General features: G+C 43.8%; 1 pseudogene; it reads left to right on the top strand.

The window, feature by feature from the left end:
- Positions 1 to 6,026: 6,026 nt before the first annotated feature.
- On the top strand, positions 6,027 to 6,428 carry LOC137768334 (mth938 domain-containing protein pseudogene; annotated as a pseudogene).
- Positions 6,429 to 15,730: the final 9,302 nt, after the last annotated feature.

Genomic DNA, 15,730 nt, shown 5'->3' with positions numbered 1-15,730 from the left:
AAGTGAGAGAGTAGCACTGACATATATACACTACCAAATGTAAAACAGATAGCTAGTGGGAAGCAGCAGCATAGCACAGGGAGATCAGCTCTGTGCTCTGCGACCACCTAGAGGGGTGGGATAGAGAGGGTGGGAAGGAGACACAAGAGGGAGGGGATATGGGGATATACGTATGCATATAGCTGATTCACTTTGTTATACATCAGAAACTAACACACCATTGTAAAGCAATTATACTCCAATAAAGATGTTAAAAAATAAAAAAAAAAAGAACTCCCTCCATTTCCCACCACTAAAGCTAAAAACTTATCTTTCTTCTCATTCTTCTCCTTTTCTCCCTTGTTACAAAGAAAAAACTTCCTACTGCTTAGGCTAAACTCTCTGTCTATGTCCTGGATCCACCCCCTCCACCTTCTCAAGGGCGCTCAGATAATTCCCTCTCCTGTTTCATAGCCTCTCAGTTTATCCTGGATTCTTCTCATTAATATTTAAATATTCTCAAATGTCTTGCACAGTAAAAATAAATTAATTAAATTAATCTTTACTCCACATCCCTCTCCAGATAGCTCTCCTCCCTTCATAGGCAAACCCTCTTGGTGAAATTCTTTGTGTCTGTTGCCTCTGCATCCTCACCCTGCATTCAGTCCTCAGCTCCCTGCACTCTGACTATTGCTCTTATCAACTTACTGAAACTGTTCTCTCCAAGGTCACTCATGAGTGACCTCCTTGTGACTACATTCAATGGACACTCTTCACATTCGGCAGTCACTTAGCTGAGCTCTCCATAGCACTTGACATCGTACTCCTTGAAATGTCCCTTTCCTTCCCATATTTCTTATATTCCTCCCATCTCTCTAGCTATTCCTCCTCATCTCCATTGTAAAGGACTCTCCTTTTGCCTACCCCTTAATATTGATGTTCCCCTGGGTTCTTCTCAAAGTATCTTTTTTTCTAGCACAAAACATTCTTCCTGAGACATCTAATCCATTCTCATGGCTGCATGCTAATGATTCCCAAATAGATAACTTCTGTTAAAATAACTCCCTTGCGCTCCAGACCCATATGTACAATGATACTCTGGATATCTGCCCGTGGCTGTCACCTTGGGAATTCAAATTCAACATGTCTCACAAGGAGCTCATTATCTTTCCTCCCTAGCCTCCTCTTCCCTAGTATGTGTCTCAGCCCAAATAATGAGATGAAAAGCTACACAGTTAGGGCTTCCTTGGTGGCGCAGTGGTTGAGAGTCTGCCTGCCGATGCAGGGGACACGGGTTCGAGCCCTGGTCTGGGAGGATCCCACATGCCGTGGAGCAACTAGGCCCATGAGCCACAACTGCTGAGCCTGCGCGTCTGGAGCCTGTGCTCCGCAACAAGAGAGGCCACGATGGTGAGAGGCCCGCACACCGCGATGAAGAGTGGCCCCCGCTTGCCACAACTGGAGAGAGCCCTTGCACAGAAGCGAAGACCCAACAGAGCCAAAAATAAATAAATAATAATTAAAAAAAAAAAACACAAACTCACATTATTAAAAAAACAAACAAACAAACAAAAAGCTACACAGTTACAAGCCAGAAGTCTGGAGATCATCTGTGACTCCTCTCTCTACCTCATTCCTTAATTCTTAGTCAATCTCGGAAATCTGTTAGATCTACAGCAGTGCGGTGTAGCACATAAGCCCGACCTGGAGCAAGGCTGCCTGGGTTCACATCCCAACACTATATAACCTTGAGCAGGCTGTGTGGTATCTCTGTTCCATGGATTTCTCCTCTGTAAAATAAAGATGATAATAAGACTTACCTCCTAGGGTCGTTCTGGTCTTGAGGATTGTATGCGTTAGTATATGCTAAATGCATAGAACACTGCCTGGATATATGTGTTAAATTTGCTGTGATTATTATTAAGTATCTCCTGTTGCTTAAGCCTGACATATTTTCACCAGGGTTGCTGCACTAGGCTTATAATAGAGCTCCCTGACATCAGGGAGCTTCCTTGACCTACACCCCACCCATTCTTCCTACTGCAGCCTAAGTGATATTTCTAAAATGCAGATCTGATCAGGTCTTTCTACTCCCTAAACCCCTCACGTGATTTCTCTACACCAGCTCTTCTCTCACAGCTCTACCCTTCCACAGTGTGCCCAGGCCAAGTGAACTTGGTTTTGGCCTTTCAAGACTACACCCCTTGGCCTCCAGGGCTTTGTGCCTACTTTTCTGTCTGCCTGGAGCACTCTTTCCATCCCTCTTTCCTCCTCCCTGCCCTGACTCACTTCCCCTGTTCCCCCATCCTTCAACTCCCCACTTAGAAATCAGAATGTCTCCCCTGGAAGGCATTGAGAAGAATGCCTTTCCTCAGGGTAGGATTGTTTTGTTTTTTCTCCTACTCTTGATCTGTTAGAGCACTTATGAGATTGTAGTATCATTGTCTCTTTCCCTTTGAAAATGTCATCAGACTGTGTCTGATTTCCTTACAGTGGAATTCGGAGGCCATGCCTGGCACAGACAGCTGCTCAGTATATATCTGTGAATAAATGAATGACAGGGACTTCCCTGGTGGTCCAGTGGTTAAGACTCCACGCTTCCACTGCAGACAGCACAGAGTTTGATCCCTGGTCGGGGAGCTAGGATCCTGCATGCTGTTCGGCGCAGCCAAATAAAATACAACAAAATAAATGAATGACAGAAAAGTATTATCATATTCATTTCACCTGTAAGGAACTATAGATTCAAGTAGGATGTTTGTTGAAGGTCACACGGCTAGAGAAGTAGTAGAGAAGGGATTTGACACTAGTTCTTGTGACTCTAAAACTCACGTTCACTCTGCCATTAGTAATGGAAGGAGACTTAGAAAACCTTAAAGGTGACTCCTGTGTGGTGGTGAACATGAACACATACTGCCCGCCCACACACACACAATCTGGAGACGGACAAGATTCATTTAAACAAACAAACAAACACCCTATTTTCTGTACTCCTTTGAGAGTAAATCTAGGAAATATATCCCCGGTAGTAATAATGGCCAAAATATATTGAGCACTAAATACTAAACAGACTCGATGCAGAATACTTTTCCCTACATTGCATAATTTAATCCTTAGAACAATGCTATGAAATACTCAGTCTCTTTCCACCATGGAGGACATTAATGCTTCGAAAAGGTGAGCAACCAACTGTAAGTCAATTGGTAATAAGGGATGGAGTCAAGATGTGAACCCTGAAATTTCTGACCATAGTCTGCTCTCAACCATTTGACTAGCCTGCTTCTAGGGTGGCCAGACATGCCCCCTCAACCTCGATCTGCACCTGTAGAATCCAGAGGCTTCAATGAAAGAATTTTCAACTCTTCAATGAGCTTCCTTTGGATAAACGGGAGGAAATTCAGCACTGGACTAACTACCTGCTTCCATTCTTCCAAGACCCTCTCCAACTTCAACCCACCCTCCATACTGTCAACTTGCTGTTCTTTCTGAGATGCACATTTCAATCACACAGACTCCCTCCTTAACATTATAGTGGCTCCCCTTCTGCCTCAGGTAGAGTTTCAACTCCTAAGCATAGCACAGGAGGCCCTCACCATCTGGCTCTGACCTACTCTTCCTTCTCCTCTTCCTCCCTCTCCTCCTCCTCCTTCTCCTCTTCCTCCTCCTCCTCTTCTTCCTTCTCCTTCTTTTTAAAGTTTGTTACAGACTGAACTGTGTTCTGCAAAATTCATATGTTGAAGCCCAAACCCCCAATGTGACTGTATTTGGAGATAGGGCCTTTATGGAGTTAATTAAGGTTAAAAGAGTGGTTTCCTAATCCAATAAGATTGGTGTCCTTATAAGGAAGAGAAACCAGCTCTCTCTCCCTCCCCCCCGCCCTCCCTGCCTGCAGGTGTACAGAGGAAAGGCCATGTGAAGACACAGCAAGAAGGTGGTTGTCTGCAAGCCAGAAAGAGAGGTCTCGCCAGAAATCAACCCTGGCACCTTGATCTTGGACTTCTAGCCTCTAGAACTGTGAGAAAATAGGTTTCTGTTTCTCAAGTCATCCAGTCTGGTATCTTGTTATGACAGTCTGAGCTAATACAACGTTTTACTGTACTATGTTTATCTAAAAGAAAAGCCTCATATGGGACTTTCCTGGTAGTCCAGTGGGTAAGACTCTGTGCTCCCGATGCAGGGGGTCCGGGTTCGATCCCTGGTCGGGGAACTAGATCCGGCACGCATGCCACAACGAAGATCCCACGTGCTGCAACTAAGACCCGGCACAGCCTAAATAAATAAATAAATAAATATTTTAAAAAATAATAAAAGAAAAGCGTCATAAACCCAAGTTGTCTAGATCAGCCCTGTCCAAAAGAACTTTCTGGAGCAATGGAAACATTCTGTATATGCTCTGTCCAACACAGTAGGCAACAGCCACATGTGGTCAATGAGCACTTGAAATGTGGCTAGTGCAACTGAGGAACTGAATTTTTAATGTTATTTAATTTAATTAATTTAAATTAAGTTTAAGTAGCCACCTAAGGCTAGTGACTGATGTATTTAATCACCAGTCTAGGTGATCAAACTTAAATCTTGCTGTCATATCTGATACCGGAATCTTCTATGTTGGGTTTTTTTAAAAAATAAATTTATTTATTTATTTATTTTTGGCTGCATTGGGTCTTCGTTGCTGCGCGCGGGCTTTCTCTAGTTGCGGTGCGCAGGCTTCTCATTGCGGTGGCTTCTCTTGTTGCAGAGCACAGGCTCTAGGCATGCAGGCTTCAGTAGTTGCGGTGCGTGGGCTCAGTAGTTGTGACTCATGGGCTCTAGAGCACAGGCTCAGTAGCTGTGGCGCACGGGCTTAGTTGCTCCACAGCATGTGGGATCTTCTGGGAGCAGGGCTCGAACCCGTGCCCCCTGTATTGGCAGGCGGATTCTTAACCACTGTGCCACCAGGGCGGTCCTTATCAGTCTTTTTTAATTCCAAACATTTTGGTAGAGGGGCAGTAGTATTCTCATTATGGCCTTAATTTGCATTTCCCTGATTTCTAATGAGGCTAAGCATTTTTAAATATGTATAACTGGTATTTGGTCATAAAGGTATTCTCCTCTATTATCTTCTAGGAGCTTTATTATTTTGCCTTTCACATTAATAGCAACAATTCCTGGAGGCACTGTGACATCATTTCGTTTGTCTGCCCTCAAGTCATCTTTTGGGATTGTAGTCATTTCAATGTTATCCTGATCCAAAATGAGAGGATCTAACCCTGGAATATTCTCCTGCTCCCAGAACTTAGAAAGTCTTCATTGCAAACCAAATGATAAAGTCAAAATCCTGAGGCCCTAGAAGAGTAAAACACTCTATTCTTCAAGCAGCCTAATCCCACCAACTCATTTGGGACCCAGGCTCTACAGAGGAGTACCCCACTCGCTCTGTTCTCCCCATCACACACCTCGCCTCCAAACCAAGTGCTTGAAGCCATGGCTCTCCCCCTTTCTCACTGTGCTGCCAAACAAGCATAAGTGTCCCCACTCCCATCTGGCCCCTGTGGCCAGGACAAGGTCATTGAGAGGAACGTCTCTCCTGAACTCTGGATTCCCAGATTTAGGGGCAAACACGAGGATGTCAGAGCATTTTAACTGTGACTTTAGACCTTTCGAGCTTGGTGTTTGAATTCCCCTGGAAGGATTAGGATGGCTTCTCTTCCTGGGAGTTACTACCCATGGAATTGCAAGGCAGTTAGATTTCCAACCTGCTCTTCTCTAAGATGTGAGACCAAGTTCTTCCTAGCCATGGCAGACAAATGGGAAGGTCTGTCCAGTTACCCTAATGTTTACTGCTACACAGATTCCACTAAGCATTCATTTCCCTTCTCCTTGTTTATTCTCTTTGTCCCATCCACCTTCCTTCTTGCTTATGACTTCTCCACATTCCTAAATGAATTTGTCTCTTCCCCAAAACTAAAAATAAACCCATTATAATTAAACACCCTTGGCCTAGCCAAGAGGCCCTGAACAAACCAAGGTGAGAGATAAAGCACAGAGCCATTTGGGATCGCAGCTCCATGGACAGAGGGCGTTGGAGTTCAGTTAAGTTCCTTATATCTTCCCCTGAAATTGCTTCCCTCTCATGGGGGCAAATGAAAATACAAGACTCTACTAAAATCTATAAGGGCTGCAAAGTGCAGCCAGGGGGAAGTTGGGCTGGAGATCGGAGAGAGACAGAACTGAGCGTTCTCCTGGTGTGCAGCCTGCCGATGCGAAGGAAATTGTGGAGACGGGTGTGCAGACCCTTGCGATTGGCTGAGGGATGAGTGAGGCCTTGAAGGTACCCCATCAACTCTGGAGTACCTGGGAAAGAAGGCACTGATGTGCGGGCCCTCCAGACAGAGCAGGCAGTGAAGGAGGATAATGCCTTGGTTACCCAAGGTGCCAGGGTGGGAGGGGTCTTCCATTCCACCTGCTGATGGAACCTGAAGAGAATAAATCAGGAATTCCCTGGCAGTCCAGTGATAAGGACTCGACGCTTTCACTACAGTGGCCAGGGTTCAATCCCTGGTTGGGGAACTAAGATCCCACAAGCCATGGGGCACGGCCAAAAAAAAAAAAAAAAAAAAAGAGAGAATAAATCACTAAGCAATGAAAAAACAAAACAAAATAAAACAAAAAACCCCAACCCACCCTTAATACAAAAGTTCCACCCCATACATAATTTTCCTTAAGACTTTCAACCTCCGTCTCATATCCGTGTAAAAACTTTTTAGGGCCAGGAAATGCAAAGGAGCGAAAAGGAGTCAAAACATGGTGGGAGCATAGTAAATGCTTACAGAAAAGGGTTGTAACTGGTTAGGAAGTAGGTGGTACTCATGAAGTTTTCCCCAACAAGGCAGCCTCACAGAGGCCCTCCCACCCCTAGCCTCCTTAGGGAGGGCACCTCTAAGGGTTCGTACGTACCCCGCAGTGGGTACTGGTTGTAAAACGCTAGGGGAGAGCCAAGAAGTTCAGCTCTAATCACTTACTCAGGTGATGGTGCTGCAGCTGCTCTGCAGGACTTGGTCCCACCAGCCCTGTCTATTGGGCAACATACACAGAGTGCACCCTGGAAAGACAACACATTGCTTCTCTTCGGTGACAGCATGACTGACAGTGATACCTTTCTAGCCTCCAGGCCAGAATTCATCTGGGTGAGAAAGAATGAATGGGAGTGCGCCCCATGTGATCATAAACCAACAGGCCAGAAAAACAGCCGAAGTCTCTTTCCCATCTGAGTTTTTGCTTAGCCTGTATTTATTTATTTATTATTATTATTTTTTGCTCAGCCTGGTTTTTTTTTTTTTTAATTAATTAATTAATTTATTTATTTATTTTGGGCCGCGTTGGGTCTTCGTTGCGGTGCGCGGGCTTCTCATTGCAGTGGCTTCTCTTGTTGTGGAGCATGGGCTCTAGGTGCATGGGCTTCAGTAGTTGTGGCACTCAGGCTCAGTAGTTGTGGCGCATGGGCTTAGTTGCTCCACGGCATGTGGGATCTTCCCGGACCAGGGCTCGAACCTGAGTCCCCTGCATTGGCAGGCGGATTCTTAACCACTGCGCCACCAGGGAAATCCCACTCAGCCTGGTTTTATTGCACATCGCTTCAGTATGCCTGCATAGCCATGTGTTCATCATTTTGGTAACTAAGAAGCCCCATTTTGCCTTCTATTGGTGCTTAAGTAAATTATAAACACTACCTTTTGTTCAGTCTCTACAACGGGCCAGGCATGGTACTAGATATTTTGTATATACTGTCATATGATCTCATGAAATTGCTATAATAATCCCCCATGGGAGAAATGTTGTTTCCACTGTAAAGGAAATAAAACTGAGGCTCAGGAGGACAGGATTCCAACCCGGGTCTATGTGACTCCTAAGTTCAAGCTCTTGGTCCTTCTGTCAATCTATCCATGAGGCATGGTTTTGGAAGCCTCTTACAGGCCATCTCACCTCATACAAAGGCTGAGGTCGTTGTCAAAGACATCCTTTCAGTAACATTTAACAACATTCACCTTATCTACCCGTTTTTTCCTTATCTCACAAGGTCTTTTGCCCACCCAGCTTTTATTTTCCCCATCAAATGATTCTTGTTTTTTCAGTCCTAGAAACAAAATGCTGGGCTAGATGAGTCATTGTTTCAAGCCACTGTGACAATTTTCTGTGTTCCTCCTACAGAAACTGTTATCTAGCACCTTGGGTAATTTTTTTCTCTTTTATCCAACTTGACTGTCCTTTCTCTCCCAAGAAAATTTCTGTTCCTACAAAGTAGCTATTAGAGGGAGTCTCCTCTAAGCTCCTAGGGTTAAGACAGAGCTGAATATATCTGAGAAGGTTTGGAAGTCCTGAGAGTGATTGTTAAAGAGGGGATTTGCTTTAATAGTCCCTGCTGGTCCCAGCCCCACCCCCATTTCCGGGGCCTTTGCCCCCTCATAGGAATTCCTCCCTCCCAGGTTCTAGGTAGCCAAACACTGCCCTCTGGCTGCCCAGTGGAGGCCTTATTGGCAGGCTATGCCCAGTAGTTGGCCCTCACCTCCTTCTCCACCCAGCTCACATATTCTGGATGTCATAGGATGGTCAAGTTGTTTGCAGGAAGCAGCCAGATAACTTTAGGGCTTGTTTATCAATGGACCGTGGACAGCTCCTGATCTTCTCCTTACTGTCAGGCCTAGAATTTCCAGGGAGAGACAGGATAAACCTAAAAGGAAATCTAAAAATATTGCCAAGAACATGACAATCAGCACAAAGTGATGGTGGCCCCATGGAGGGGTCCACAAACAAGAACTTGTGGTGAGAGTATGAGGAGAAATGGCACCTTGGTGAGAGCCAGGAGGATTATTGTCTTGCTGGGCATTTGCTCTGCAGTCCCTACCAAGGGTAAGAACTCATCTTTGGGACCAGACAGGACAGGATAGAGCAGAAGATGCTCCCTTCTTGGGATATGTCTTGGAGGGGCATGATTATCTCTCTCCAAATCTCAGTGCTGAGAGGTTACCATAGGAAAGGTGCTAATTAAAACAACGGAATCATTCCTGTTATGGGTTGAATTGTGTCCCTGAAAAATTCATATGATGAAGTTCTCAACCCCAGTACCTTATAATGTGACTGTATTTGGAGATGGGGTCATTGTAGATGTAATCAATTAAAATCAGAGGTCATACTAGAGTAGGGTGGGCCCCTAATTCAATGACTAGTGTCCTCATGAAAAGAATGCCTTTTTTGAAAACACACACACACACACACACACACACACACACACACAGAGGAAGAACGTCATGTGAACATTGGAGCCATAAGCCAATGAACTACCAGAAGCTAGGAGAAAGACCTGGAACAGATCCTTCCCTAGAGCCTCCAGAGGGAGCATGGCCCTGCTGACACTTTGATGTCAGACTTCTGGCCTCCAGAACTGTGAGACAATAAATGTCTATTGTTTAAGCCACCCAGTTTGTAGTATTTTGTTACAGCAGCTGTAGTGAATTAATACATCTCCCTATGACAAAAAGAAACAGGTAAACTAGGGTTAGTTTATTCATTAGAAAGATGAGGCCCCACAGCAAATAAGTGGCCGTTTGGCCTAAATCTCAATTTTTCCAGGCAATGTGCTCCCCTCCACACACATGCCAGTGGTGTCCTCCCACTCTCTCTTGATGGAGCAGGACAGAAGATGCCACGCAGTCAAGAGGCTAGATTTCCTATGTCTTCTTTCTCATTTCCTTCCCACATACTACTTCCTTCTACTTCAAACTTTCCCCTTTCATCTCCTACTCCATAAATTTTTAAAAGATGGGAGTGAGTTAGGAGAGGAAGAATGTAGAAGCTAGGAGGCAGGACTCACTTGGGCATTTTATTTTTAATTTTTTAAAATTAAATTAAATTAAATTAAATTAATTGATTTATTTTTGGCTGCAATGGGTCTTCATTGCTGCGTGCGGGCTTTCTCTAGTTGCGGCAAGTGGGGGCTACTGTTCGCTGCGGTGCGAGGGCTTCTCACTGTGGTGGCTTCTCTTGCTGCGGAGCACAGGCTCTAGGCACGTGGGATTCAGTAGTTGTGGCACGCGGGCTCAGTAGTTGTGGCTCTTGGGCTCTAGAGCGCAGGCTCAGTAGTTGTGGCACGCGGGCTTAGTTGCTCCACGGCATGTGGGATCTTCCCGGACCAGGGATCAAACCCATGTCCCCTGCATTGGCAGGCAGATTCTTAACCACTGCGCCACCAGGGAAGTCCCACTTGGGCATTTTAACTCCTCTATTTTGACCCTACCTTCTTGTCGCCTTTCCAAGCAGACCAGAGCTCAGGGGATTCACCCTCCAGTACAGAGAAACCCCAGCATCTGGAAGAGAGAGACAAGCTGTCGTTTTCCTATTTGAATTGCTTGGTATCTCTGTGGACTGGCTGATGAAATTCTCTTGCCTTGTCTTCTCTCTCAACTGGGGCTCTCCCAGTACTCAAGGTATGTGAACTTGGAACTCCAGGGGAGTCTGCTCTTTACAGACTTGCTGTGTTCCATCCTTCATCTTCGTAGACTGACATCTCCATTATTGCCCAGGGCTCATAGACTGACACCTCCGTTCTTACTCAAGCCTCCACCAATAGCTTCAAAAGGAGCTTTAATTTTTTGAGATCAGGGTGATAAAGAGAAGGGAAGCATGCATAAGAACTTCCTTTTCAAAGACACCGTTCTAAGTGAAATAAGCCAGACACGAAAGAACAAATATTACATGATCCCACTGATGTGGTACCTAGAATAGGCAAATTAATAGAGACAGAAAGTAGCATTAAGGTCCAAGTGTTAGGAGGAGTGAGGAAAGGGGAGTTATTGTTTAATGGGTACAGAATTTGGGATGATGAAAAAATTCTGGAAATGGATAGTAATGACGGATATACAACATTGTGAATGTACTTGATGCCACTGAATTTTACACTTAAAAATGGCTAGAATGGTAAGCTTTATGTGGTGTATATTTTCCCACAATGTAAAAAGAAAAGTAAAGAAAATACCAGAGGTAAAATCAGCATTCTTTATTACTGATCCAACAGAATCATTTTTTTCTGAGTTCCTAAGATTAGTATCTTTGGGCAATTATGTTAGATAGTTTGACTGATATTTTTACTGGTTGGTTTAAAATAAATTCCTTCTTTTCTCCTGAAAAAAGAGAATTCTATTCTCAAACCCAGCTTCCTTAGCAAGGATAATAACACCCAAAGGATTTTACTCTGTTGGGTTCCAGAGCGTGTCTTTTCAATTCCATCCCTGGAGGAAGTCAGACTCATGGTGTGGAGAGCGGCTATTGGACGGTACGGGATTAGAAGGGGAACTGGTGTCTCAGAGCACTTGCAGGTGCCAAGTCTTTCCCAAGTCTGCATCTCTCTTTCCCCTTCTGACCTGATGCTGACTCCCCTGCCAATCACAGTGCTGGGACTCTCAGGGGAGAGGTGATGAAGGAAGCCTGGGTTATGAACAATTACTATCAAACTCAGTGTCCCTACGAAACGCAGAGCACTGGGCAGGCTGCAGGGGGAGCCCGCGTGCAGACCCTGCAGGGCCACCTGGCTCTCCCAGGCAGGCTCCCAAGTAGCTGATCCCCCGTGGCTGAGGTCAAGCAGCTCTAGCCAGCGTCTCCCCAAATACAGCTTGATTGGGATAATTATTATTATATATTATGAGAAATAGAAAGAAAACTAAGAGAAAGAACTCAAAGTACCAAGAGACAAGAGAAACCGGCATAGTGGGTGGAGAAAGTGAGGGCTTTGGTGAACCATCTAAATGTTGAATAGTGGGAGAAGAAAAGAGAATCAGAGAGTAAACAGAAGCTTCCATGAAACATCACTGCTGCACTTTCTGCCACAAAAGAGAGAGAGAGACAGAGAGAGAAAGAGAGAGAGAGAGAGAAATGTGGAGCAGTCTAGGGAAGGCTAAAATAATTGATTTCATGTAGTGGAGATTTGAGAGCGTACGAGCGAGCAAGAAGTGGACCTGAGGACTACAGTAAAGCGGAATTAGGTAAGCTGAGGGTTGGTGGTGAAAGGGATGCCAGCTGGGCTGATGATGAAACCTGGGACGTGGACCATTCAAAGCCTGGTTACTGTGCTTGATGGTGCCAAGCCAGAGACAGTAACGAGCCTTGATTTATAATTACCTGTCTTTACACAGCTTGTCCTCTGGGTAGTAGAGTGACTTCTGCTGGGCTGAGCAGGTGTTGCTTTGGGGGCCTTTGTGGACACAGTAAAGATGACGAGCTCTGGATTCCTGGGACCAAGGTAAGATCCTTATCCTTGGGGAGGGAGCTTTCTTCCCCATTGCCTTTGGGTCTTGCTAAGCAGTAGAAAGTTACCCAAGCTGGAGCACTGAGCTTTCCTAGGTAGGACCTGTTACAGACATAGTTTCAGTGATGACTAGATTACATTAAAACAGTTCAGTCCCCTCTCACTCTATAGTGAGACCAAGACGAAGATCCCACAACCTTCAAAAAGCATAGAGGCAGGGGCTTCCCTGGTGGCGCAGTGGTTGAGAATCTGCCTGCCAATGCAGGGGACACGGGTTCGAGCCCTGGTCTGGGAAGATCCCACAGGCCGCGGAGCAACTAAGCCTGTGCGCCACAACTACTGAGCCTGCGCGTCTGGAGCCTGTGCTCCGCAATAAGAGAGGCCGCGATAGTGAGAGGCCTACGCACCGCGATGAAGAGTGGCCCCGCCTGCCGCAACTAGAGAAAGCCCTCGCACAGAAACGAAGACCCAACACAGCCAAAAATGTTTTTTAAAAATAAACAAATAAATTAATTAATTAACTAATTTAAAAAAAAAGATAGAGGCAAAGACCTTGGACCATCAATGACTCATGCTCCTCCTCCTCTTCCCTTTCAAAAGTGCAGAAGTTTGTGGATATTTCAAAGGCAGCAGAAAGATAGCCACCCCACTATCTCCAGATAAGGTGACTCTAGGTCAGAGAAGGAATTTCATATAGTAGGCTTAATGAGCGCAGAGATCAAGAGGGTAAACTGAAGAGCAGAGAGACAGAAATGACAGGAGTGCAGAATTAAGGCAGCAAGGGTGGGCCTGGGAAAGTCCGAGGCTGGAACAGTGAACGCAGTCAATAGATAATAGCGTTACCTGTTGGCACATAATAGTAGTAGTAATAGTAGTAACAACAATTATAGTGTGATACTTATATCGAGCGTTCTATGCATGTGCTTGATAAATCCTGTCCTCACTCTCAAAGCTGGATCTCCGAGAGAACACTTCTTAACTCATTTTATGAGACCAATATTAATTGCCCTAATATCAAAAGTGTTAAAGACATCATAAGAAAGGAAAACCGAACACCAGTATGTTTCATGAACATAGATTAAAAAAAAAATCCTCAGCAAAATATTAGTAATTTGTACCCAACAATGTCTAAAAAGAATCATACACCATGACCAAGTGAATTTATTCCAGGTATGCAAAGCTGGTTCAACATTTAAAAATCAATGAATACAATCCATCACTTCAACAGGCTAAAGAAGAAAACAAAATCATTTCAATTGATGTAGAAAAGGCATTGAACAAAATCCAATACCCACTCATGATAAAACTCTCATCAGACTGGGAAAAGAGGGGAACTTCCTCAGCTTTATAAAGAACATCTACAGAATTTACACCTTAGGTTCGTCAATTGTAACAAACTGGAGATATTGAATATAGGAGAGGCTGTGAGTGTGTGGGGACAGAGGGTTCATGGGAAATCTCTGTACCTTCCTCATAATTTTGCTGTGAACCTAAAACTACTCTAAAAAAAATAAAGTCTATGGGTATGGTGATGCCTTTTTAGATACAACACCTCAGACATGGTCCATGAAAGAAATAATTGATAAGCTGGACTTTATTACAATTAAAAACTTCTGCTCTTCGAAAGACAACGTCAGTAGAATTAGAAGGTAAGCCACAGACTGGGAGAAAATATTTGCAAAAAACATATCTGATAAAGGAATATTATCCAAAACATACAAAGAACTCTTAAAACTTAACAATAAGAAAACAAACACCTGATGAAAAAATGGATCAAAGACCTTAACTGGACATCTTACCAAAGAAGATATACAGATGGCAAAAAGCATATGGCAAGATTATCCACATTGTATCGTTAAGGAAATGCAAGTTAAGATGACAATGACATACCCCACTAGACACCTATTAGAATGGCCAAAATCCAAAACACTGACAACACCAAATGCTAATGAGTTTGTGAAGCAACAGGAACTCTCATTCATTGCTGGTGGGTGTGCAAAATGATACAGCCACTTTGGGAGACAGTTTAGTAGTTTTTTTACAAAATTAAACATACTCTTACCATGTGATTCAGCAAGTGTACTCCCTGCTATTTACCCAAAGGAGCTGAAAACTTATGCCCACAGTAGGTGAATGGATAAATAAACTGTGGTTCATCCATACAGTGGAATATTACTCAGTGCTAAAAAGAAATGAGCTATTAAGCCATGAAAAGACATGAAGGAATCTTAAGTGCATGTTACTAAGTGAAAGAAGCCAGTCTGAAAAAGCTACATACTGTATGATTCCGTTACATAACGTTCTGGAAAAGGCAAAACCATAGTGATGGTAAAAAGATCAGTGGTTGCCAGGGGCTTGTGGGGAGGGAAGGGGGTTGAATAGGTGAAGCACTACGCATCTCTTAAGGCCGTGAAATTACTCTGTGTAATACTGTACTTGTGGATACACAACTTTATGCATTTATCAAAACTTATAGAACTTTACAGCACAAAGAATGAAACTTAATGTATACAAATTTTAAAAAGCTACCTAGAGGTCAGGGAATCCTAAAATGAATTGCAGAATATGACTAAATAATCGAAGTGTACTACAAATGTATGAAACAGCTTCAGGGACGGGAGCGGGGAAAATCAAGTTACTTGATTTAAGTAACTTTGGAAATGAGTGGAGTCTGTAAGACTAAAGGTAAAATAAATTGTACTTACTTATTGTACAGACTTCACAGGTAAGCAAGGGAGGAAACCAGACTGATCCATGTGATAATGGATTGGGGTTGGAGACATCAGTATGAACTCATGTTTAGTTTAATATCGATACAAATGGTTACATATGGAACTATTTATAGATATGTCCATATACATGGATTAGTACATTCATGTATATTTCTTTGCTCTGTCAGCTGAAAGAACCCAGAAGCACTGACACCCCAGTAGCAGCAAGCATACCTAGTGCCCAGATCTTTGTTTCTCATACCATTCTCCAACAAAAGGTACCAGAGCTCCTTGGCGAAATGGCTGATTCTAGGCCTGGGGCAGGAAGTATACAAGATAAATAAGGAGATACTCAAACACACACAGACACACACAAAACAGAAACTGAGCCCCATGAAAATGGGGGTATGTCAAAGGGACACAGGAGGCAACCGAAAGAGCTCCTAATGGCCAAAGCTAGAACAATTTGAACAACAAAAAAAGTAGTATATTGGATAATAATATTCCAAAGAATAAAATAAGTATCCGTAGTCCATGTTGATAGACATACATTACTGAACAAATAAGTGTGAGAGAAGTAAAAAATCTCCTGAGCAGAAGAAATCCAAAATCAATGTAGATACTTCACTCTCAAGCAGGTGAAGCATAACTCCCCACTCCTTAAGTGTGAGCTGTACATAGGACTTCCTTCAGAAAAGTACCGTATGGAAAAGAGGGAAAAAGATTAACTTCGGTGGGGAAACCCAATAAACACTTCCTCAACCGG

This window comes from Eschrichtius robustus, chromosome 8 (genome assembly GCF_028021215.1).
Source record: "Eschrichtius robustus isolate mEscRob2 chromosome 8, mEscRob2.pri, whole genome shotgun sequence".
NCBI classification, from domain to species: Eukaryota; Metazoa; Chordata; class Mammalia; order Artiodactyla; family Eschrichtiidae; genus Eschrichtius; species Eschrichtius robustus.
This window is presented reverse-complemented; position numbering and strand designations above follow the sequence as displayed.